The following is a 24,252-nucleotide window of genomic DNA, read 5'->3' as shown; positions in this document are numbered from 1 at the left end:
ATTGTGTATGAGAGTGTGTGTGTGTGCGTGTCTATGAGGGATTGTGTATGAGAGTGTGTGTGTGTGTGTGTGTGTGTGTGTGTGTGTGTCTGTGAGGGATTGTGTATGAGAGTGTGTGTATGAGTATGTGTGCGTCATAGTTGAAAAGCTTGGCACCACTCATGATGCTTACCAATGAGTGCATTGGTAAGGCTGGTATTGGTGGGAGGAACCAGCCTTTTCTCACCTGGACAGCAAGCAGAGGTAGCGTTCTCACCTCTTGCTGTGATTTCAATTCGAGACGAAGTAGTGACATTTACTGATAAGGTTGCGAAGACAGAAGCAAGTGTCTTTGAGGGTGATGTTTTCTTTTAATACCCAAGGCAGCTGAGTCAAGCCAAAATGTAAGCCAACTCCAATTCCATTTTAATTGCGGAGATCAGGTTACATGCTCCTGGAGTGTGGTTTACATTTTGCATCATTGATGTGAAAGTAGTCACGTTGACCACAGGCTGTGTCCTGACTCCTCTCTGACAAGTGGAGAATAGCACAGCCTGAAGGGGTCACTAACCAGCACTAAGCAAAAACCCTCCAAATCTTCTATGCGTGTGTGTGTGTGTGTGTGTCTGTGTGTGTGTGTGTGTGTGTGTGTGTCTGTGTGTGTGTGCCTCTGTGTGTGTGTGCCTGTGTCTGTGTGTGTCTGTGCGTGTGTCTGTGTCTGTGTGTGTCTGTGCGTGTGTCTGTGTCTGTGTGTGTGTGTGTGTGTGTGTGTCTGTGTGTGTGTCTGTGTCTGTGTGTGTGTGTGTGTGTCTGTGTGTGTGTGCCTCTGTGTGTGTGTGCCTGTGTCTGTGTGTGTCTGTGCGTGTGTCTGTGTCTGTGTGTGTGTGTGTGCGTGTGTCTGTGTCTGTGTGTGTGTGTGTGTGTGTCTGTGTGTGTGTCTGTGTGTGTGTGTGTGTGTGTGTGTGTGTGTCTGTGTGTGTGTGCCTCTGTGTGTGTGTGCCTGTGTCTGTGTGTGTCTGTGCGTGTGTCTGTGTCTGTGTGTGTGTGTGTGTGTGTCTGTGTCTCTGTGTGTGTGTATATGTTCGTGTGTGTGTGTTGTGTATGTTTGTGTGTGTGTATGTTTGTGTGTGTGACTTCCTGTTGGTGCACATGTGTCTGAGTATCCATGCATCTCTGAGCATGCATGTTAATATTTTGAAGGATCCCAACCTGAAACGTCAGCTTTCCTGCTCCTCTGATGCTGCCTGGCCTGCTGTGTTCATCTAGCTCCATACTGTGTTATCTCTGACTCCAGCATTGGCAGTTCTTACTATCTCGATGTTAATATTTTGCTTTGATTTCTTTTGATTTGATTTATTGGTATCACATGTACCTCGGTACAGTGAAAAGTTTTATCTCGTGTACAGTACAGGCAGATCATGCCATACAAACTGTATTAGGATAATAGTACAGAGTGAGAAATACAATGTTACAGCTGCAGAGATGGTGCACAAAGAGTCAGATTAACATAAAAATTAAAATTTGTGAAGTGCCTTCAGCAGTCTAATAACAGTGGGGAAGAAGCTGTTCTTGAATCTGTTGTACATGTGCTTTTGTATTTTCTGCCAGATGGAGAAGGGTGGAAGAGAGTATAACGAGGGTGGGGAGGGGTGTTTGTTGATGTTAGCTGCCTTCCTGAGGCAGAGGGAAGTGTAGATGGAGTCAATGGATGGGAGGTTGGCTTGTGTGATGGACTGAGCTCTGTTCAGAACTCTCTGTTGTTACTTATGGTCCAGTGCAGAGCAATTGTCATACCAAGCATTATAGGCATATATATGGATAAATACAAGAGTATGTTCATGTGCATGCTCAGGTGAGTGTATACATATGTATGTCTAGTGTAGAAAGGGCCCATTCAAAAGACCTTCCCCAGATTTTATTAAAATTATGCATCTTCACCAATGACCTCACCTCCATCATAAGCTCAGAATCGGGGATGTTCATCAATGATTGCACAATGTTCAGCACCATTTGTGACTCTTCGGATACTGAAGCATTTCACGATCAAATGTAACAAGATCTGGACAGCAACCAAGTTGATAAATGCTTTGAAGTACTTACATTAGACAACAGAGAATCTGTCACCCTATACCTTCAATGGCATTACTGTCACTGAATTTTTCACTGTCACCCTTGACCAGAAAGTGAACCAGGCCAGCCATATAAATACAGTGGCAGCATGAACTGGTCAGAGATTAGGAATTCTGTGGTGAGTAAGTCACCTCCTGGTTCCCCAGTGCCTGTCCATGAGGCAGAATGATGGAGTTAGAACATAGAACATAGAAAAGTACAGCACAGTACAGGCCCTTCGGCCCTCGATGTTGTGCCGTGGAATAATCCTAATCCAAAAATAAAGTAACCTAACCTACATTCCCCAAATTCACTGCTGTCCATGTGCATGTCCAGCAGTCGCTTAAATGTCACTAATGACTCCCCTTCCACGACTTCCTCTGGTAAACTATTCCATGCGCTCACAACTCTCAGGGTGAAGAACCTCCCTCTGACGTCTCCTCTATACCTTCCTCCTAACACCTTAAAACTATGACCGCTTGTGGCAGTCAATCCTGCCCTGGGGAAAAGTCTCTGGCTATTGACTCTGTCCATGCCTCTCATTACCCTGTACACCTCCATCAGGTCACCTCTCTTCCTCCTTCTCTCCAGAGAGAAAAGTCCGAGCTCAGTCAACCTCTCCTCGTAAGAAAAGCCCTCCAGTCCAGGCAGCATCCTGGTAAACCTCCTTTGCACCCTCTCCAAAGCATCCACATCTTTCCTATAATAGTGTGACCAGAACTGGACACAATATTCCAAGTGTGGTCTCACCAGGGTTTTGTAGAGCTGCAGCATAACCTCGCGGCTCTTAAACTTGATCCCCCTGTTAATGAAAGCCAAAACACCATATGCTTTCTTAACAAGCTTATCCACCTGGGTGGCAACTTTGAGGGAGCTATGCATTTGAACACCAAGATCTCGCTGTTCCTCCACACTGCCAAGAATCCTGCCTTTAATCCTATATTCAGCATTTAAGTTCGACCTTCCAACATGCATCACTTCGCACTTATCCAGGTTGAACTCCATCTGCCATTTCTCAGCCCAGCTCAGCATACTGTCAATGTCTTGCTGAAGCCTGCAATAGCCCTCGATACTATCAACGGCACCTCCAACCTTTGTGTCATCAGCAAATCCCTCAACCTCCTCATCCAAGTCATTTATAAAAACTACAAAGAGCAGAGGCCCAAGAACAGAGCCCTGCGGGACACCACTCAGCACTGACCTCCAGGCAGAATACTTACCATCCACAACCACTCTCTGCCTCCTGTCAGCCAACCAATTCTGAATCCAGTTCTCTCCAACTCTCCTGGATGGGTACAGTTCTGGCCGCACTGACCAAGGCAAACTAGCCCAGCCGATTGGGACCACACTCACTCTCTACCACAGGGGCAGCAATATGTGCCATCCGCTAGAAGCACCGTAGCAAACCCACAAGTTTTATCACTCAAAAGGACAAGGGCAGCAGATGGATGGGAGCGCCATTAACCAAAGTTCCCCTCCAAGTGACACACCACTGACTTGGAACTATCAGCCAATTGTGGCTCTAGCGAAGATTTGTAGCTCGAGTTGTGAATGAGGTTGTTGAGTTACTCACTGATCTGCCTGACTGCTACACAGACACTTTGTCATCGTGTTAGGTAACATCATCAGTGAGGCCTCCGATGAAGCGATGTTGCTCTACTCCACTTGGTACTTATATGATCAGGTCTGTTAAGTTGGGTTGTGTCATTTAGGGTTCTGCTCTGCGTGGGTTTGTATATGGGGTCTAATTCCATATGTTTGTTAATTACAAAATGCCAGCCAGCTCGGGGAACAAGCCAACAACTATGAGTGATATTGAATCAAATCCTGAAATTCTCTTTCAAACAGCGTTGTTGGTGCTCTGCACCCAAGGACTGTAGCTATTGAATAAAGCAATTCAGCAGCAGCTTCTCCAGGGCAATGAAACAAGCATAACAAATGTGTGACTAGCCAACAATATCCATGTCCCGTAAACAAGTAAAAATAGAGTCATAGAGATGTGCAGCATGAAAACAGACTAACTCGTCCATGCCAACCAGACATCCCAAATTATTTTAGCCCCATTTACCAGCATTTGGCCCATATCCTTCTAAAGCCTCCCAGACATGAACCCATCCAGATGCCTTTTAAATGTTGTAACTGTACCAGCCTCCACCACTTCCTCTGGCAGCTCATTCCATACACACACCACCCTCTGTGTGAAATAAACAGAATGTGTTCATTGCTGGTGAGACCATGGCTTATTGCTCATTCTAATAGTCTTTGTGAAGGTGGTGGGTGAGCCACTTCCTTGAATTTAACTTGTTACAAATGCAAAGTCTATAATATTGTTCAATTTTAAACCGTCTCGTTAATTTGAAGTAAAACAAGGCAGTGAAGAGAGCCATGAGGTCTGCCCGGCAACAGTTCAAATGGCGCAAACTGTGAGCAGAACTGCGTCCAAAATTTTGGATGGTAAAACAGAGGTCTCACTGAGAGAGAGACAGAGAGAGAGGGAGAGAGAGAGAGAGAGAGACTGACAGAAATAAAGGTTTCTGCCTAGTGTGGGCTGCAGTGAGGAGAGCTTATCCATCAGTGGGCTACCAGACAGAGTGTGAGAGGAAGGAAGATATCTGGCTGATGAGTGATATCCCAAAGCAATCTGAGGAATCAGAAGTAAGGACAGAAATTGTTGGAAAAGCTCAGCAGGTCTGGCAGCATCTGCAAAGAGAAATCAGAGTTAAATGTTTCGGGTCCAGTGACCATTCTGAGGAATTCCAGCAACTTTGTTTTTGTTTCTGATTTACAGCATCCACAGTTCTTTTGGGTTTTATTAAAAAATCAGAAGATTCATTCTAGCATGACCACCAGGGGAAAGAATTGTCAGAGATGAATGATTGTTTTTTAAAAAACACTTGTTACTGCATAAATTGAATATTTTCGAAAAGTTTACCAGAAGTTTTCATCTTGCACTCATCAGGACAAACACAAGAATGCCAAATTTCAAACAATTGGCACTCTTTTCTCCTGTGATATAAATTGTAATGATCATTTGAAATTTGGTATTCTTCCATGTGTCCTGAAGTATGCAAGACAAAACGCTCTCGCAGCACGTCTCTCTTTTTTAACAATATGATGGTATGCAGTTTGGAAATTCTCTGGAAATTGATTGTCAGTTGACATGACTCAGAGGAAGCAGAGGAAGTTACTGCATTGGAAATTGTGAGAGATATTTGATTGATTCGTGCAAAAAAAACACAATCTTGTGAAGAAAGTGAAAAAAAATAAATCTGTGCAGTGGGGTTTTCAGTCATGTTAAAAGAGGGACTATCTTTTCTGTAGTTTAGTGAATTTGGTTACCTACTGAATAGTGTTTAGTTGACGTTGATTCTTGATCATTTATTAGAGTAAAAGCCTGAAAACTTGAAATCTAATTTTGCATAATTTCTTTAAGTAGGATACTGGGAATTCAGATTTGTTTTTTGCAAATGATCAATTTCTACAGGGATCCTAACAAACTGAGCATCTTATGAAGCCATTTCAGAGGCAGTTAGGAATCAACAGCATTATTAGCATCCTAAATAGATGATGACAGCAGATTTCTTCACTGAAACATATTCATGAACCACACTGCATTTTTACAATTTAGTGGCTTCAGGGCATGGATGCTAGCTTTTATTTAAATTCAAGATTTATTTAATTAAATTGAATTTCTCCTGAAAGCTATGGTGAGATTTGAACTCATATCATAGGAATATTTGTCTCAGTTCCTGGATGGCATAAGGTAGTATCACTGGATTAGTAATCCAGAGGTTTAGGGCAGCATGTGGTTAGTGGCTCAGTGGTTAGCACTGCTGCCTTATGGTATCATGGACCTGGGTTTGATTCCACCCTCAGACGTCTGTCTGTGTGGAGTTTGTATGTTCTCTCTGTGTCCGTGCTGGTTTCCTCCAGGTGCACCGTTTTCCTCCCACAGTCCAGGGATATGCAGGCTAGGGTGGAGTAGCCACGGGAAGTGCAGGGTTACAGGGAGAGGGTAGAGGGGTGGGTCTGGGTGGGATGCCCTTTGGAGCCCCTGCATGCTGCTGGCCTATAAATCCAATGAGGAATTGAAAGTTAGTCTCAAAGCAGTAACTGACTGTGAAAGCCTGCCTGGACCACTGATGCCCTTTGGGAAAGGAATTCTGAGTTGGCATTCTTACCCGTCCTGGCCTCTCTGTGACTCCAGATGTGCCTGGCACTTAATGAGCTCTGGTTGTTGAGGATGGTTAACAATTTCTGGCCTTGCCCAAATCCAGGACAGAAGAAATTATTGGAAACATGACCGCTTTGGTGCTATTCCCTAGATCACATAGGGTTGGAGTGAACAGTATCAGATTGTGATTAAACACCAGCACAGGCGAGATGGCCCAAATGCCCTCCTTCTGTTGTAAAACAGACTGTGTGCTGTAAATGCCAAGATGGCCATCAAAAATACCCACCGTTTATGTCTACGCAGGTGGCACCAATGATTATTGGCCTATTCCTTCGGGCTGAGAATCAGAAATAGGGGCTCAGTGATCACCAGGGGCCATCCCTCCCTGGGATAAGGATGACGACAGTGTTAACATGAGGAAGGTTCGATGTTGGGGGGGCGTTCAAATTGCAAAGAAGGAAGCTCAGGAAAAACATGGTAAAGGAGGTGAGGAAATTAACGGTTAGCAAAGGAACCCACAGCCAAGAAATAACAAGTTGCAAGTGTAAACATCTGAATCTTTTCAGAACCGTGACATCTTCCTGAACAGACCTGAGCCCATGAGCAGACATTCTCCGTGTTATGGCCAGTATCATTCTCAACAGAGAATATCTCGTACTAATTGTCATTTCAAATTAATGCAACAGCTAAATACTGTAAATATTGAATTTCACTTGACATTAACATTTGTAATTTTCACTTGAATTCAACATTTGTCAATTTCATAGTTAAGGTACCTGCTAGATAATCCACTTCACCTCATTGTGCCTTGGAAACAAGACAAGCTGGAGATTACAGCAGGCCAGGCAGCATCCGTTTGACTAATGTTTTGGGTCTAATTGGCTCTTCAGCAGAGCTGATGTGAAGTGTCTGGGGCACAGTATTTATGCAATGGTTTTGGGGGGCTGGGTGGTGGGGTGCTGTGGGAGAAAGGTTGCTAATGGCGCAGATTAAATGCTTGGAAATTGAGTGGAAAAACAATGGTGCGTCTAACTGCCAGACTGGGAAGAACAGATAGTCCCATTGGAGTGGGGCGAGGGGAGAGAGGACATGGTGATGGAGAATGTATCATTTAAAACTAGAGGAAAGGGAATGAATGGGAATGGCTTCACAATCTGAGGGTGTTGAACTTAATACTAGATCCAGAAGGTTGTAAAATGCCTAGTCTGAAGATGAGATGTTGTTCCTGCAGTTTGCATTGTGATTCATTGGAACATTGCAGCATGCCAAGGACTGACAGGCGGGCATGGGACCATGTGTCTTCTTTGGGTCAGAAGTGGCATTTATACTGTTTGTATCCTTTGTGGAGAAATGCAGATGAGAGGGGTTACAGCGGTGTATGTTACAAAGATGGGTTGCATAAACTAGGCTTGTTTTCCCATGAGTTTAAGGGATTGTGGGGTGATCTATCCTCTGGCAAGTGCATCAGGCATGACCTCAGAGTAAAATCAAGAAAGCTTCAATCACACAAGTGCGGAGGACATCGGAACACTCCCCCAAAGAGCAATGGTTGCCAACTTGAAGATTTACAGGCCTTGATAGAAAATTTTGTGAGATAAAGGTGTCAAGGGACATGGCGCAAAGACAGGAGAGTGAAGCTGAGATGTTCATGAACTGGGATAACAAAGTGTGGAGCTGGGTGAACACAGCAGGCTAAGCAGCATCTTAGGAGCACAAAAGCTGACGTTTCGGCCCTAGACCATGAAGGGTCCAGGCCCAAAATGCCAGCTTTTGTGCTCCTGAGATACTGCTTAGCCTGCTGTGTTCATCTAGCTCCACACTTTGTTATCTCGGATTCTCCAGCATCTGCAGTTCCCACTATCTGATATTCATGAACTGGGATCAATTTGACAGCAGAGCGGATTTGCGGGGACGAGTTTCCTGTTTTCACATTCTGATTTGCCCACATGCCTGTAAATGTTGCAGCTCTGCTTTCCCAGCCTGGGTATCGTAGCAGCAACATTATTTACAGTTTCTGTAATCAGTGCATAGGTTTGATCTGTCAATGTTTAACATCAGTCAGGAAACACAGGACTGGTGTGAACACACTGAACAATGACCTCGTTGCAAGGAGAATTGTTTATGAAATCTAATCAACATTTCACCTTGCATGTCGTGTACACAGGATGTTTGTAGATGTTTGATATGGTATACAGCAACACTTCCTGTAATCCCAAATCCAGGACAGAAGAAATGCCTTGTGTGTGGTCATGTAGTAACCCATAGCCCTAGACCAATGACCTGAATATTGGTTTGGTTGTACAGATCTTCAATAAGGCTGAAAAAGTTCAATTTTTTTCAAAACTTCTCCTCTTGCACTCATGAGTACAAATCGTGAAAAATATTAACATAAAGGGCATTTACAGTGTTTGGGAAGATTGGTGATTAGTTGGCAAGTGGACTCTGATTGGTGGAGGTGCTGCTATGGCAAATCCACTGGCTAGACAATGACTCATACTGAGTGGTAATCTGACAGCTCTGTGGACTCTGCATCCAAACTCCTGCTTAGCCTAGAGGTGGACAGTGCTAACTCAGATAGTTAGCCAGGGACAGGCATAGGCAGTGTGCCCTATGCAGTTAACCCACATAGTTGATGATACTGCCCATGGTTGGCTAGCTTTTTTGCCTCCTGCTCATCTGAATGATTTCTACAATCAGTCCACTCTGGCTGAATTGACAGTAGTGTTAGATGCTGGTCCTCACCTCTCAAAGATGTAAGGGCAAAAGTAGACCATTCATCCCATTGGGTCTGCTCTACCATCCAATGAGAGTGTGGCTGATCTGATTATACTCAGCACCACTCCCCTGCCTCTCTGCCATAACCCTTGATTCCCTTACTGATTAAAAATGTCTCTGTCAGCTTTGAGTATGCTTATACGACAATAGACCAGCAGTAGGCCATTCAGCCCATCAAGCCCGCTCTGCCATTAAAAGAGATTATGGTCCATTGGTCATCCATGACTCCACTTTCCTACCTTTTCCCCCATAACCCTTCAAATATGGTGTTTTGCTGCTGAAGGAGATACTTGAAGAGAGTCTGACACCAAAACAACAAAAATTTGCACTTTTATGGTGCGTTTCATAAGCCAAATAAAAGCTGACACTGAGCCATTCAGTGATATAACAGCCCAAGACAAACTGAAGCTCGGTTGATTTAAGTAGAGTTCAAATGAGAAGAGAGAAAAACAGAGATGTTTTTAGGTGGGTCATTCGAGAGGTTAGGGCCTATGCAGTTAAAGGCATAGTCACCAGAAATTTAAATTAGAGCTGAGGACTTTGATTAAAAAAAACTGGAAGAACTTTAAAAATCAACACATTGCTTAATTGGTAGTCAGCAAATGGTCAGGTTGATCTTTTGAATGTATGCAAAATTTATCAAATGACCTGAGTCGGTTCCATCAGTCAGGAAGATTGAGACTGACCGTCCCTCAGAACATTGGCGAATCAGTGTCCTGGTTTAAATTTAAACAAAACTTGGCCATTATCTGTCAGTCATTGTCTAGCTGGTGCATTTCCCATAGTAGCATCTCCACCAATCAGAGCCCACATGCCAACTACTCACCAATCTTCCCAAACACTGTAAATCCCCTTTATGATAATATTTTTCACCAATTGTACTCGCGAGTGCAGGAGGAGAAATTTTGAAAAAAAATGGAACTTTTTCAGCTATATTGAAGATCTGTACAGCCAAAGCAATATTCAGATCATTGGTCTGGGGCTGTGGGTTACTACATGACCATACCCAAAGCATAGGCAAGGAGATGGCAGCATTTGTAAGGACCTTGAGGTTGGCTATAATCTGAATAAAGACAGTCAGATCAGATGTCACACAACACCAGGTTGATTTGAAACCACAAGTGTAGTGATTGGATCAGGGTGGACCTCATTAACTATGAGGCTCTTGATTGGAGCTGTTAACCTGGGCCAATCAGGAAAACCTTGGCTGACCAATATAACCAGGAGAAATTATTTGTACATCTGATGTTTTTTTGACTATGTCCCACGCCTGCACACACACAACAATGGTGCTGGCAAAATAAAATTAAAGAAAGAAAAAAAATTTCAACCAGGCGAGAGGTGAAGGTCAGTGGGAAAAACTGGAAACATTGTCCAGATTGACAACGTGGCAAACAGGATCACTGTCACTTCGGCCAAAATGTGCTTGAAATGATATCTGAAGTACCTGCGCAAAAAGTATCTGCACGAGAACAAACCGTGAGATTAGTTGAGGGCTATCGCTTCTGATTCAGTTACGAGGTCAACTATTTACAAAGCAGCTGAGATGAAGAGGAATCAGAGACAAAGGACTAACAGAAACTTGAGTTTGGAGATGAAAGGACTCTTGCTCAAAAAAAGTGTGGTTTTCAGAGAACATCTATTTAAAACTTTATTAACTTATTAATAAATCACACTTGACAGAAAAAAAACAATACAACCAGGAGATGAGAATCTCCTCAGTTGACAATTGACTCCGAGCTGGTTAGTCACAGGCAGTGTCCTGTGCACAAGTAAATAAAGGGTGATTTGGCGTTGGGATACTGGACTCTGTCTCTGTGCCATTAAATATCCCACCCAGTCTGATCCCATTATCCCTCTCACTCTCCACACCCTTAAATATCCAACTCAGTCTCATCACACTATCCCTCTCACTCCCCGTGCCATTTAATATCCCACCCAGTCTGATCCCACTATCCCTCTCACTCTCCACACCCTTAAATATCCCACTCAGTCTCATCCCACTATCCCTCTCACTCCCCGCACCCTTAAATATCTCACCCAGCCTCATCCCACTATCCCGCTCACTCCCCGTGCCATTTAATATCCCACCCAGTCTGATCCCACTATCCCTCTCACTCTCCACACCCTTAAATATCCCACTCAGTCTCATCCCACTATCCCTCTCACTCCCCGCACCCTTAAATATCCCACCCAGTCTCATCCCACTATCCCTCTCACTCCCCGTGCCATTTAATATCCCACCCAGTCTGATCCCACTATCCCTCTCACTCCATGCGCCCTTTAATATCCCACATAGTCAAACACAGCATCACACTGGAGACGATGGTCTAGTGGTATTATTGCTGTGCCATTAATGCAGAGACCCAGATAACATACTGTGGTCCCGGGTTCAAATTCTGCCAAGGCAGATGGTGGAATTTGAAGTTAAAAGAAAATCTGGAATTAAGAATCTAATGAGGACCATGAATCAATTGTCGGGAAAAACCCATCTGGTTCACTAATGCCCTTTAGGGAAGGAAACTACCATCCTTACCTGGTCTGGCCTACATGTGTCTCCAGACCCACAGAATGTGGTTGACTCTTAATTGTCCTCTGGGGCAATTAAGGACAGGCAATAAATGCGGCCTAACCAGCGATGCCCTCATCCTGTTAATAAATAAAAATTAATCTGAAGCAGGTCACAGTTGTGTTGCTGTTTATGAGATTTCAGTGTGCAAACTGGTTCTGTGGTTTCATCATTAGATAACTGCACACTCTCCTCCTTTTAACAAGGTAATGGAGAGATATGAGGTTATAGTTTAGCACCAAGGTGAAGCTGGAAGAAGCCTCTCTCATTTACAATGTGAGAACTCACAGATGATTTGACTGTGAAAATTGTACAGAGCTGACCCTCACACAATTCTCACTCATTTTTCACCGGATTCTGGGGACCGTGGTTGGGGCAGGTAACACTGGCTGGTTTGTCCCATGCCGCGTCCCAAGAGGGCGGAGGTTGATTGAGACATCAAAGCCAGAGGAGTGGGTGAGGCCTGGCTCTCAGCACAGAGTGAAGACAGCTGGTTTCAATCAGGATAAAATGAGGTAGAAAAACAATTTGATTCTGAAGGCAATAACAGGTCCTTCGGCATTCATCATACACTTGCCTTTCCTGGTCAGTGCATTGAATATAGGAACATAGAACACAGAACATTACAGCACAGTACAGGCCCTTCGGCCCTCGATGTTGTGCCGACCTGTCATACCGATCTGAAGCCCATCTAACCTATGCTATTCCATGTACGTCCATATGCTTATCCAATGACGACTTAAATGTACCTAAAGTTGGCGAATCTACGACTATTGCAGGCAAAGCGTTCCATTCCCTTACTACTCTCTGAGTAAAGAATCTACCTCTGACATCTGTCCTATATCTTTCACCCCTCAATTTAAAGCTATGCCCCCTCGTGCTTGCCGTCACCATCCTAGGAAAAAGGCTCTCCCTATCCACCCTATCTAACCCTCTGATTATTTTATATGTTTCAATTAAGTCACCTCTCAACCTTCTTCTCTCGAATGAAAACAGCCTCAAGTCCCTCAGCCTTTCCTCGTAAGACCTTCTCTCCATACCAAGGATCATCCTAGTAAATCTCCTCTGCACCCTTTCCAAAGCTTCCACATCCTTCTTATAATGCGGTGACCAGAACTGTACGCAATACTCCAAGTGCGGCCACACCAGAGTTTTGTACAGCTTCACCATAACCTCTTGGTTCCGGAACTCGATCCCTCTATTAATAAAAGCTAAAACACTGTATGCCTTCTTAACAGCCCACCTGGGTGGCAACTTTCAAGGATCTGTGTACATGGACACCGAGATCTCTCTGCTCATCTACACTGCTAAGAATGTTACCATTTGCCCTGTACTTTGCCTTCCGGTTACTCCTACCAAAGTGCATCACCTCACCCTTGTCTGCATTAAACTCCATTTGCCACCTCTCAGCCTAGCTCTGCATCTTATCTATGTCTCTCTGCAACCTACAGCATCCTTCGTCACTATCCACAACTCCACCAACCATAGCATCGTCTGCAAATTTACTAACCCATCCTTCTACGCCCTCATCCAGGTCATTTATAAAAATGACAAACAGCAGTGGACCCAACACCGACCCTTGCGGTACACCACTAGTAACTGGTCTCCAGGATGAACATTTCCCATCAACTACCACCTTCTGTCTTCTTTCAGCAAGCCAATTTCCCATCCAAACTGCTATAACTCCCACATTCCATTCCTCTGCATTTTGTACAATAGCCTATTGTGGGGAACCTTATCGAACGCCTTGCTGAAATCCATATACACCACATCAACTGGTTTACTCTCGTCTACCTGTTTGGTCACCTTTTCAAAGAACTCAATAAGGTTTGTGAGGCACAACCTTCCCTTCACAAAACCGTGCTGACTATCCCTAATCAATTTATTCTTTTTTAGATGATTATAAATCCTATCCCTTATAACCTTTTCCAACACTTTACCGACAACTGAGGTAAGGCTCACTGGTCTATAATTACCAGGGTTGTCTCTACTCCCCTTCTTGAACAGGGGAACCACATTTGCTATCCTCCAGTCATCTGGCACTATTCCTGTAGACAATGACGAGTTAAAGATCAATGTCAAAGGCTCGGCAATCTCCTCCCTGGCTTCCCAGAGGATCCGAGGATAAATCCCATCCGGCCCAGGGGACTTATCTATCTTCACCTTCTGAAGGATTTCTAATACCTCTTCCGTGTGAACCTCAATCCCACCTAGGCTAGTAGCCTGTATCTCAGTATTCTCCTTGACAACATTGTCGTTTTCTAGAGTGAATACTGTTGAAAAATATTCATTTAGCGCTTCCCCTATCTCATCTGACTCCACACACAACTTACCACTACTATCCTTGATTGGCCTAATCTTACTTTTGTCATTCTTTTATTCCTTAAATACCTATAGAAAGCCTTAGGGTTTACCCTGATCCTATCCGCCAACAAATTCTCATGTCTCCTCCTGGCTCTTCTGAGCTCTCTCTTTAGGTCTTTCCTGGCTACCTCATAGCCCTCAAGTGCCCTAACTGAGCCTTCACATCTCATCCTAACATAAGCCTTCTTCTTCCTCTTGACCAGAGATTCCACCTCCTTCGTAAACCACGGTTCCCGTGCTTTACAGCTTCCTCCCTGCCTGACAGGTACATACTTATCTCGGACACACAGGAGCTTTTCCTTGAATAAGCTCCACATTTCTAATGTGCCCATACCCTGCAGTTTCTTTCCCCATCCTATGCTCCCTAAATCTTGCCTAATCTCATCGTAATTGCCTTTCCCCCAGCTATAACTCTTGCCCAGTGGTATACACCTATCCCTTTCCATCACTAAAGTAAACATAACAGAATTGTGATCGCTATCACCAAAGTGCTCACCTACTTCCAAATCTAACACCTGGCCGGGCTCATTACCCAGTACCAAATCTAATGTGGCTTCGCCCCTTGTTGGCCGATCTACACACCGTGTCAGGAAGCCCTCCTGCACACTCTGGACAAAAACTGACCCATCTGTAGTACTCGAACTATATATAGTGTTCCCAGTCAATATTTGGAAAGTTGAAGTCCCCCATGACAACTACCCTGTCTCTCTCTCCTATCGAGAATCATCTTTGCTATCCTTTCCTCTACATCTCTGGAACTATTCAGAGGCCTATATAGAAAACTCCCAACAGGGTGACCTCTTCTTTCCTGTTTCTAACCTCAGCCCATACTACCTCAGTTGATGAGTCCCCAAACATCCTTTCTGCAACTGTAATACTGTCCTTGAACAACAATGCCACACCTCGGCCCCTTTTACCATCTTCTCGGTTCTTACTGAAAGGAGTTGGGAGGTTGTGTTGTGGCTCTACAAGACATTGGTCAGGCTGCTTTTGGAATGCTGCGTTCAGTTCTGGTCTCCCTGCTACAGGAAAGATGTTGTTACACTTGAAAGGGTGCAGCAAAGATTTACAAGCATGTTGCTGGGTTGGGAGGGTTTGAGCTACAGGGAGAGGCTGAATAGACTGGGGCTATTTTCCCTGGAAGGAGTAGGTTGAGGTGTGACCTTATAGAGGTTTATAAAATCATGAAGGGCATAGATAGGGTGAATAATCAAGGTCTTTTCCCCAGGTTCGGGTGTCCACAACTATAAGGCATGGGTTTAAGGTGAGAGGGGAAGGATTTAAGAGGGACCTAAGGGTCAACTTTTTCAAGCAGAAGGTGGCATGTGTATGGAATGAGCTGCCAGAGGAAGTGGTAGAAGCTGGTACAATTACAGTGTTTAGAAGACATTTGGATGGGGACATGAATAGGAAGGGTTTAGAGGGATATTGGCCAAATGCTGACAAATGGGAGTAGTTCAGTTTCGGAAACCTCGGCAATATGCACAAAATGGGACCAAAGCATCTGTTTCTGTGCTACGTGATTCTATGACACTTCTGGTTTTTATTTCAGATTTCCAGCACCTGCAGTATTTTGCTTTTACTTTAATGCTTTCAAGACGAGAGCTCAAATCTTTAAATTGCTCCTTAAAAACTACATTGTTTGAGCAAGCTTAAGCAGTTTGATGTCAAAATTTGTTTTATATGTTTCTAGTCAAGGGTCATGAGATGTCCTGTGACATGAAGGGTGCTATGTAATTGCCAGGTGTTGCTGCAACGCTGCCTCATGACCTCATTGGGAAGAGTGCACTGATAGTTATGCTCTACTATCGCACAAGTCATCACAAAATGTTTAAAACCTCAAAAAAATCACCAAGATTTTCCTGAGTGACTGCAATTGCTACCAGTTCTCATCAGTATTTATTTAATGTAACACACACTTACCTTTAACAAAGGCAGTGAAAAGGAAGAATCTTTACTACTAAGATAACAAAGTGTGGAGCTGGATGAACACAGCAGGCCAAGCAGCATCTTAGAAGTACAAAAGCTGATGTTTCGGGCCTAGACCCTCTCTGATGAAGGGTCTAGGCCTGAAACGTCAGCTTTTGTGCTCCTGAGATGCTGCTTGGCCTGCTGTGTTCATCCAGCTCCACACTTTGTTATCTGGATTCTCCAGCATCTGCAGTTCCCATTACCTCTGATCACAATCTTTACTACAATGCAACTTAAAATATATACCTTTGAAACTCCCTGGTCTAGGGATTATTGTTCAGTGACATTCCCCTACACCATATCTCCCCTTGAACTGCTCCACTAGGAAGAGCAGCGCATTTCTCCCATGTGTCCCAGTCAATAGTAAATCCTGAATCTTCTATAGCATGACTTCAATGGGTCGAATGGCTTCCTCCTGTGTCACTGTGACACGATGCATCAAAACACATGATCTGTGCTGTCGGTGGGAGTTCGCTGTGTGCAAATTGGTTTCTAACCCTTACATTTCAGAAGTGATCCACTTCAGCAGTACTTCGGGTCATAGAGTCATACAGCATGGAAACAGACTCTTCAGTTTAACCAGTCCTTGCTGACCATAATCTCAAACTAAACTAGTCCCACCTGTCTACGCTTGGCCCATATCCCTCCAAACTTTTCTTATTCATGTACTTATCCAAATGTCTTTTAAATGTTGTAACTGTACATACAACCACCATTTCCTCTGGATGTTCATTTCCCGCATACACACTCTCTGTAAAAATAGAAGTTTCCCTTCATGTCTTTTTAAATATTTCTCCTATCACCTTAAAAATATGCTCCTGGTCTTGAAATCCCTCACCCGAGGGACAAGACAGCTGCCATTCATCTTATCTATACCCCTCGTGATTTTAAAAACTGCTTATAAAGTTACCCCTCAACCTCCTCTGCTCCAGTGAAAAATGCCCCAGCTGATCCAGCATCTCCTTACAACTCAAGACACCCATTCTGGGAACATGCTGGTGAATCTTTCCTGAGCCTTCTCCAGTTTAATGATATCCTTCTTTTTACGAGGAAAGGTTGAGAGAGCTAGGGCTTTTCTCTTTAGAACGATGAAGGATGAGAGGTGAGTTGAAAGAGGTGTACAAAATGATCAGAGGTATAGATAGAGTGGACAGCCAGAGACTTTTCCTCGGGTGGAGGTAGCTATTATGAGGGGGCATAGTTTTAAAGTGGGTGGAGGTAGATATAGGGGAGACGTCAGAGGTAGGTTCTTTACTCAGAGAGCAGTAGGGGTGTGGAATGCATTGCCAGAGAGGATAGTGGAGTCGGCCTCATTAGGGGCATTTAAGTGGCTATTAGATAGGCATATGGATGATAGTATAATGTAGGGGTGGAGTTTAGATAGACCTTAGGATTAGGGTAAACATTTGGCACAACATCGTGGGATGAAGGGCCTGTTCTGTACTGTACTGTTCTATGTTCTATATAACAGGATGACCAGATTTGGACACAGTATTCCAGAAGAGGCCTTCTAATGTCCTATACAACCTCAACATGGTGTCCCAACTCCCGTACTCAAAGCTCTGAGCGATGAAGGCAACATTTGACAGAGTCAAAATGCTAAGAATGTTGGAAATCTGAGATACAAGCCAAAAGATATTGGAAATACTCAGCAAGCCGATCTGAGGAGAGTTAATGCTGAGCGTTCAATCTGACAATGAGACATCTCAACTTGAATCATCATCTCTTTCTTTGTCAAGCTTGGATAAATCCTTGGCTGTGAATTGACTTTGGGAAGATATCAAACCAAGTTCTAGAGGCTGGAAGCTGCTAGGATTAGGAAAATGACAGAATCACAGAACTGTGACAGTGCAGAAGAAGGCTATTCAGCTCACTGTGTCTGTGCCTTCTGGGCAAATTTGTGCAGTATCATTATCTAGTGCTAATCTCCTGCTTTATCCCAACACTGTTGCACATTATTTCTATCCAAATAATCACAAAGAGTTGAGAACACAGCCCAGCAGAGACAAGTCAACCTCCCATCCATTGACTCCATCTACAGTCCTCACTGCCTCGGGAAAGCAGCTAACATCAACAAAGATCCTTCTTGCTCAAGATACAATTTCTTCCAACCTCTTCCGTCATGCAGAAGATACTAAAGCTTAACCTCACAGACCAACAGGTTTAAGAACAGCTTCTTCCCCATTGTTATTGGATTTCTGAATGGACCTCTCAAATTTCAAATGTATAGCTGATCTCGCTTTTGTGCAGCTTCTCTGCAGCTATAACATTATATTCCTCACTCTGTTCTATGATATTTGTATGTTATGATCTGCCTGTGCTGCATGCAAAACAAACATTTTCACTGTGCCTAGGTACATGCGACCACGATAAATCAAATCAAATCAAGTAATTGTCTAATCTTCTCTTGAATGTCGCATCACACTTCCAGGCATTTCATTCCGGATCCTGAGATTATGGGAATGGCCGATGCTGGAGAATCTGAGACAACAAGGTGTAGAGCTGGATGAACAAAGCAGGCCAAGCAGCATCAGAGGAGCAGAAAAGCTGACATTTTGGGTCTGGACCCTTCGGTCCAGAAATGTCAGCTTTCCTGCTCCTCTGATGCTGCTTGGCCTGCTGTGTTCCTCCAGCTCCACACCTTGTTGTCTCATTCTAGATCCTATTAGCTGAGTGAGAAAGTTCTCACATCACCCTTAGCTCATCGCTTTATATCTACCCCCTCTGGTTCTTGTTCCTTTTACAAGTAGAGACAGTTTCTTCCAGCCTTCTCAGTCCAGCTCGCTGATGATATTGAAAACCTCTATCAAATCTCCTCTCTGCCTTCCTCTCTCCAGGGAGAACGTTCTTAATAACACAAGCTTCTAATTCCTGGAGCCAACCTTATAAACCGCATTTGCACTCTCTGCAATGCGTTCACATCTTTCCCTAAGTGTCAGAGTCAAGGAACTTGATTTATGCTTGGCATACTTTGTGCGAGAAAGAATTTCACCCCCTTTAGTTCAAACTGCAGCGGTGTCTTCAGATGCTGCGCAACGACAGAATCTGGGTATCCCAGAGCAATCCACTGGGGGCAGTATGGTGTGGGCTGGTGTATTCCAGAGAAACCCCCTGGGGGCAGTATGGTGTGGGCTGGTGTATTCCAGAGAAGTAGTACAGTGTGGGCTGGTGCATCCCAGAGAAGCCCTCTGGGAGCAGTATGGCGTGGGCTGGTGTATCCTAGAGAAACCCTCTGGGGTAGTATGGTGTGGGCTGGTGTATCCCACAGTAGGACTCTGGGGTCAGTTTGGTGTGAGTTGGTGTATCCCAGAGAAACCCCCTGGGGGCAGTATGGCGTGGGCTGGTGTATCCCAGAGAAGCCCTCTGGAGGCAGTATGGCATGGGCTGGTGTATCCCACAGAAGCCCTCTGGAGGCAGTATGGTGTGGGCTGGTCTATCCCAGAGAAACCCTCTGGGGGCAATATGGCTTGGGACGGTGTATCCCAGAACAGCCCACTAGGGGCAGTATGGTGTGGGCTGGTGTATTCCAGAGCAGGACTCCAGCAGCAGAGCAGGAAATGTTGGATTCCCTCTAAATTATCTTCTTATTTTATATTTAACTGTAAGTTAATGGGAATGGCACTGGTTCATGGTGACGGTCTAAACCTTTCACTATATTTTAAATTGAATACATGTAACAATAAATGATTCAATCATTCGATCAATCATAATGTGTCTTCCACTACCGTGCATAATCCTCCAGCCGAGAACTAACTAGCGTCTTATACAAAACCAGCATCGTCTTACCCACGTAACAATACCGTGTGGAGCTGGAGGAACACAGTAGGCCAGGCAGCAGAGGAGCAGGAAAGTTGACATTTTGGGTCAGGACCCTTCTCCAGAAATCATTTCTGGAGAAGGGCCCTGACCCGAAACGTCAACTATCCTTCTCCTCTGATGCTGCCAGACCTGCTGTGTTCCTCCAGCTCCACACGGTGTTGTCTCCGATTCCAGCATCTGCAGTTCTTGCTATAGCCTTATGCTTGTGCTCAGATAATCCTTTCAAATTTGCATAGACCCTCCACCCTGTCTCTGCCCTTGATCTCTTTGGCTTTATTGTTTGAAACAAAGGAGTTTGTTTAAGATGACTTGCTTTCAGATTGGATGATTAATTAGACATGACATGTGCCAACCACTCTTACACTGTACTAATCTCTTCCCCAAATGGAATTAGAGGCAGTTAATTCTACACTCAAAAGAGTTCTTACTTTAGAAAGGTCAAATTAGTGATGCACTATTAATGTGTGATTAAGGGAGTTCAGACTGTACTCTGCACTAATCACCTCTCACAGTCCGCTGCAAATGAGCCTGAAAGTCATTTTAATAGGGTGTCACAGTCTAGTGCCTAATCAGCCCAGCACTCAGTCTCTTATCACAGTCAACTCATACAGAGTGAGTTTATGGTGGGACTCCCACCCTTGTTTTCCCACAGTCTATGAGAAATTCCCAGCGCCAGGCTAGATGCAGTTGGTTTACTCGCTAATTCACCCAGACTTAAAGTGTGAGATGGGGAATGATTCTGGGAATCCGGAAGCACAGCAGAAAATTCAAGAGATACTCAGTAGCCAGGAAACCTTAGTGGGGAGAGGGAAACAGAGGCTAAAGTTTCAGTTCGATCACCTCTCATCGTAGCAAATCTTGACTGGGCTGCGACGAGCAGGATGTTTCCGAGTTCTGGTATTAGAATGGGGTGGGAAGTGGTGGACAAGAACAAGGGACACAGTGTCAGGTCTAGACATTGGTTCAGAAGAAGTCATAACAGACTTGAAACATTAACTCTGTTTCTGTCTCTATGGGTGTTGCCAGACCTGCTGAGTTTCTCCAGCATTCTGTGAGTTGCTTGTCGCAGCTGTTCAGTGCTGAGATGAGGAGGAATTTCTTCACTGAGAGGAGGGGGTGAAAGTTTGGAATTCTCTACTCAAGTGAAACTCAAGTATTGAGAACATTCAAGATACAGACAGAGAGGTTTCTAGATCTTAAAGCTATAATGGAACGTGTGGATAAGCTGGGATGTAGGTAACACTGTCTGGAGCAATGTTTATTCCCTGTTCTTCACTGTCCTCAAAAAAGTGGTGGTGAGATGCCACAGTGAGCTACTGCAGTCCATGTGCTGGAGGTTGACCCACTGTGCTGTTTGGGAGTGTGGCATGGTGGGTCAGTGGTTAGCACTGCTGCCTCACAATACCGGGGATCCAGCTATTGGTGACTGTCTGTGTGGAGTTTGCACATTCTCCCTGCGTCTGTCTGAGACTTCTGCCAGGTGCTCCAATTTCCTTCAGTTCCACCTATTGGTGACTGCCTGTGTGGAGTTTGCACATTCTCCCTGCGTCTGTCTGGGACTTCTGCCAGGTGCTCCAATTTCCTTCCACAGTGCAAAGATGTGGTGGATTGGCCATGCTAAATTGTCCATAGTGTCCTGGGATATACAGGCTAGGTAGGTTAGCCATGACTGTTGCAGGGAGAGGGTGGGTCTGAGTGCAATGCTTTTTGAAGGGCCAATGTGGAATTGATGGGCTGAATGGCCTGCTTCCACACTGTGGGGATTCTATCCTATCCGTTCCATGATTTTCACACTGAAAGAAAAGCAATACAATTGCTATCTGACGGGTACATGAGTAGAAAGCATTTATTGGGATATGGGCCAAATGGAACTGGGTCAGTTTAGGATATCTGGTCAGCATGGATGAGTTGCACCAAAGGGTCTGTTTCATGGTTTTGCTTTAAGCCTAAGACTAGAGGACCATTAACTCAGTGACAGAAGCCCTTTGGTCTGCCTGAAACTTGTTGGTCTTCCATGTCGAAGAGTGAACCTTGACCAAATGTTGCAGACTGGCACAGTCCAAGGTCCTGAGGGGCATGCAAAAATCTAGGGTAGTTCCTGCCACAGTGCAGTGGGGAAAGACTACTGACGAAGGTCTTTCTGCCAAAATGTAATGAGGGTCTGTTACATTCTGAGATCTCCTTGTATCCTTAACAGCAATGCAAGTATTTTCCTTTCATGTTTAGAAATGCTATTTTTATCGCAACCGGATTGAAGCTCTAATGAGGACTGTCAAAATTCCACTGTATTTTCTGCAAAGACTGCACAGAACTGTTTTCTCACTGTATTTACTTATTGAAATTTTATGATCAAAGTATATTTTTGAAATAGCAAAAGATCAGGAGAGGTAACTTAACATTTGGTTGAAGAAGCAGGCCCTTAGGAACATCCTGAAAGAAGAGACAGAAGTGATGAGGGGAAAATTCCAGAACTAAGGACCCAGGTGGCTAATCGCAGGGCATTAAAATTGGGCGAGGTCGAAAGATTAGAACTGAACAACTGCAGGGTTGTCAGGCTGGGGGTAGTTACAGAGGTGCGAAGTAACAAGACTGTGGAGTGAGTTTAAAAACAATTTGAGGCAAAGAATTTTCAATAGTGAAGTGTTCCTGGTTCTGGAGACAGGTGGTTCATGGATCACAGGTCTATTGGGTGCATGGAAGTTGGTGATTTTCAGGACATGGGCAGAAGAAATTTGGATTTGTTTTACAGACCACGTAGAAGGTGTGAGTATGTTTGAAAGCTCTGAATGGGTTCTACTCAGAAGAGAAGCAGTCCATGTGAGTATTAATTTTCCAATTTTAACATAATTTGTTTGCCTTATTCCAAGAAAGCAAGGCAAAACTTGATTCCTCCCTATCTGGCCTAAGGCATTCTCTTGTGATTTATTCAAACTCATGGCAAACAGACCAACTTTGTTCCTCTTTTTTAATATCAAGATCTGATGTTCTAGTTTACAGTCACCCTCAATGCAGCATAGCTACTTCCAGCATATTGTATCTTCCCCACCCCTGAAGCTGAAATAGAATCAGAACAAATAACAAAGGGTCTATGTCACCTACCTTTAAAGCCATAGAGCTGTACAGCATAGAAACAGACCCTTCAGTCCGTCTCATCCATGCCAACCAGATATTCTACATTAACCTAGTTCAATTTGCCAGCATGTCCCTCTAAACCCTTCCTATCCATGTACCCATCCAGATACCTTTTAAATGTTGTAATTGTATCAGCCTCCACCACTTCCTCTGGCAGTTTCTTTCATACACGCACCATCCTCTACATGAGGATGTTGCCCCTTAGGTCCCTTTTAAATATTTCCCCTCTCATCTTAAGCCCGTGCCCTCTAGTTTTAGATTCCCCTGCCCTAGGAAAAACACCTTGACTATTCACCCTATCCACACCCCTCATGATTTTATAAACTTCTATAAGGTCACCCTTCAGCCTCCAATGATCCGGGGGAAAATGTCTCACTTGTCTCCATCAAGCCCATTGGCTTTGGGATCTTTCAGATAAAATCTGACTTAATACATCTGGATTTATCAGCTTAAAATGTCATAACAAGAATAACAACATACACAAGAGAGCATTTCTCAGCACTGCTGGAGAATAGGACTGGAATATTTACGTCTTTGTTGTTGACAGACAAAAACACTAATGGGCCGAATGGCCTTTCTCTGTGCTGTAGACCTCTATGATTCTGACAAAGCTCTGCACTGGGTGTGGAATATTGTACCAAAGAAAGAAAGATTTCTGCTTGATTCAAAAAAATTAAACAAAGATGAAATGCAGCCGACTTGAAATGAAAATGGCAAATGCCACTGAATAGGTGTGCTAGCAGCTGTAGAGAGGAAAACAGATTTAATATTTCATGCTGATGACTTTAAACCAGAACATTAATACAGCCATAGTTAAAAACCGGCCCGTCAGCCCACCGTGTCTGTGCAAACCAATAAACACCAAATCTAACACTAGCCCAACTCCAGTCAGACTATTTAATTACTGGCACAAAAAACTCTCCTGGATGCACTTCAAAAATTCTACCCTGTCTGATCCTTTCACAGTAAGATTATCCCTGTTGCTGTTAGGAAAGTTGCAGTCCCGTACAACTATAATCCTGTGTTTCTCACATCTTCCTTAAATTTGTTTGCACATGCAGGCAAATGGGGCTAGTCTAATGGTAAAGATGGAGCAGCATGAGTAAGTTAGCCTGAAGGATTTGTTTCCATGTGGTAGACCTCAATGATTCTGTGCCTGTCTTCTATCTCCCTCTGACTGTTGGGATGCCGTTAGTACCATCTTGGCAAGGTGATCACCCCTTCATTATTTCTAAGCTCTCCTCAGGTGGCCTGTGAAATATTTTTGATGTGACACAACCTGAGGATGTTTTTTAATGCCCGAAGAAATGCAACACTGTGCATGAAAGAAGTAGCCTGATGTCCAGCACCCCATTCATGA

This window comes from Stegostoma tigrinum, chromosome 39 (assembly GCF_030684315.1).
Source record: "Stegostoma tigrinum isolate sSteTig4 chromosome 39, sSteTig4.hap1, whole genome shotgun sequence".
NCBI lineage: Eukaryota > Metazoa > Chordata > Chondrichthyes > Orectolobiformes > Stegostomatidae > Stegostoma > Stegostoma tigrinum.
Note: the sequence above shows the minus strand (reverse complement) of the source record.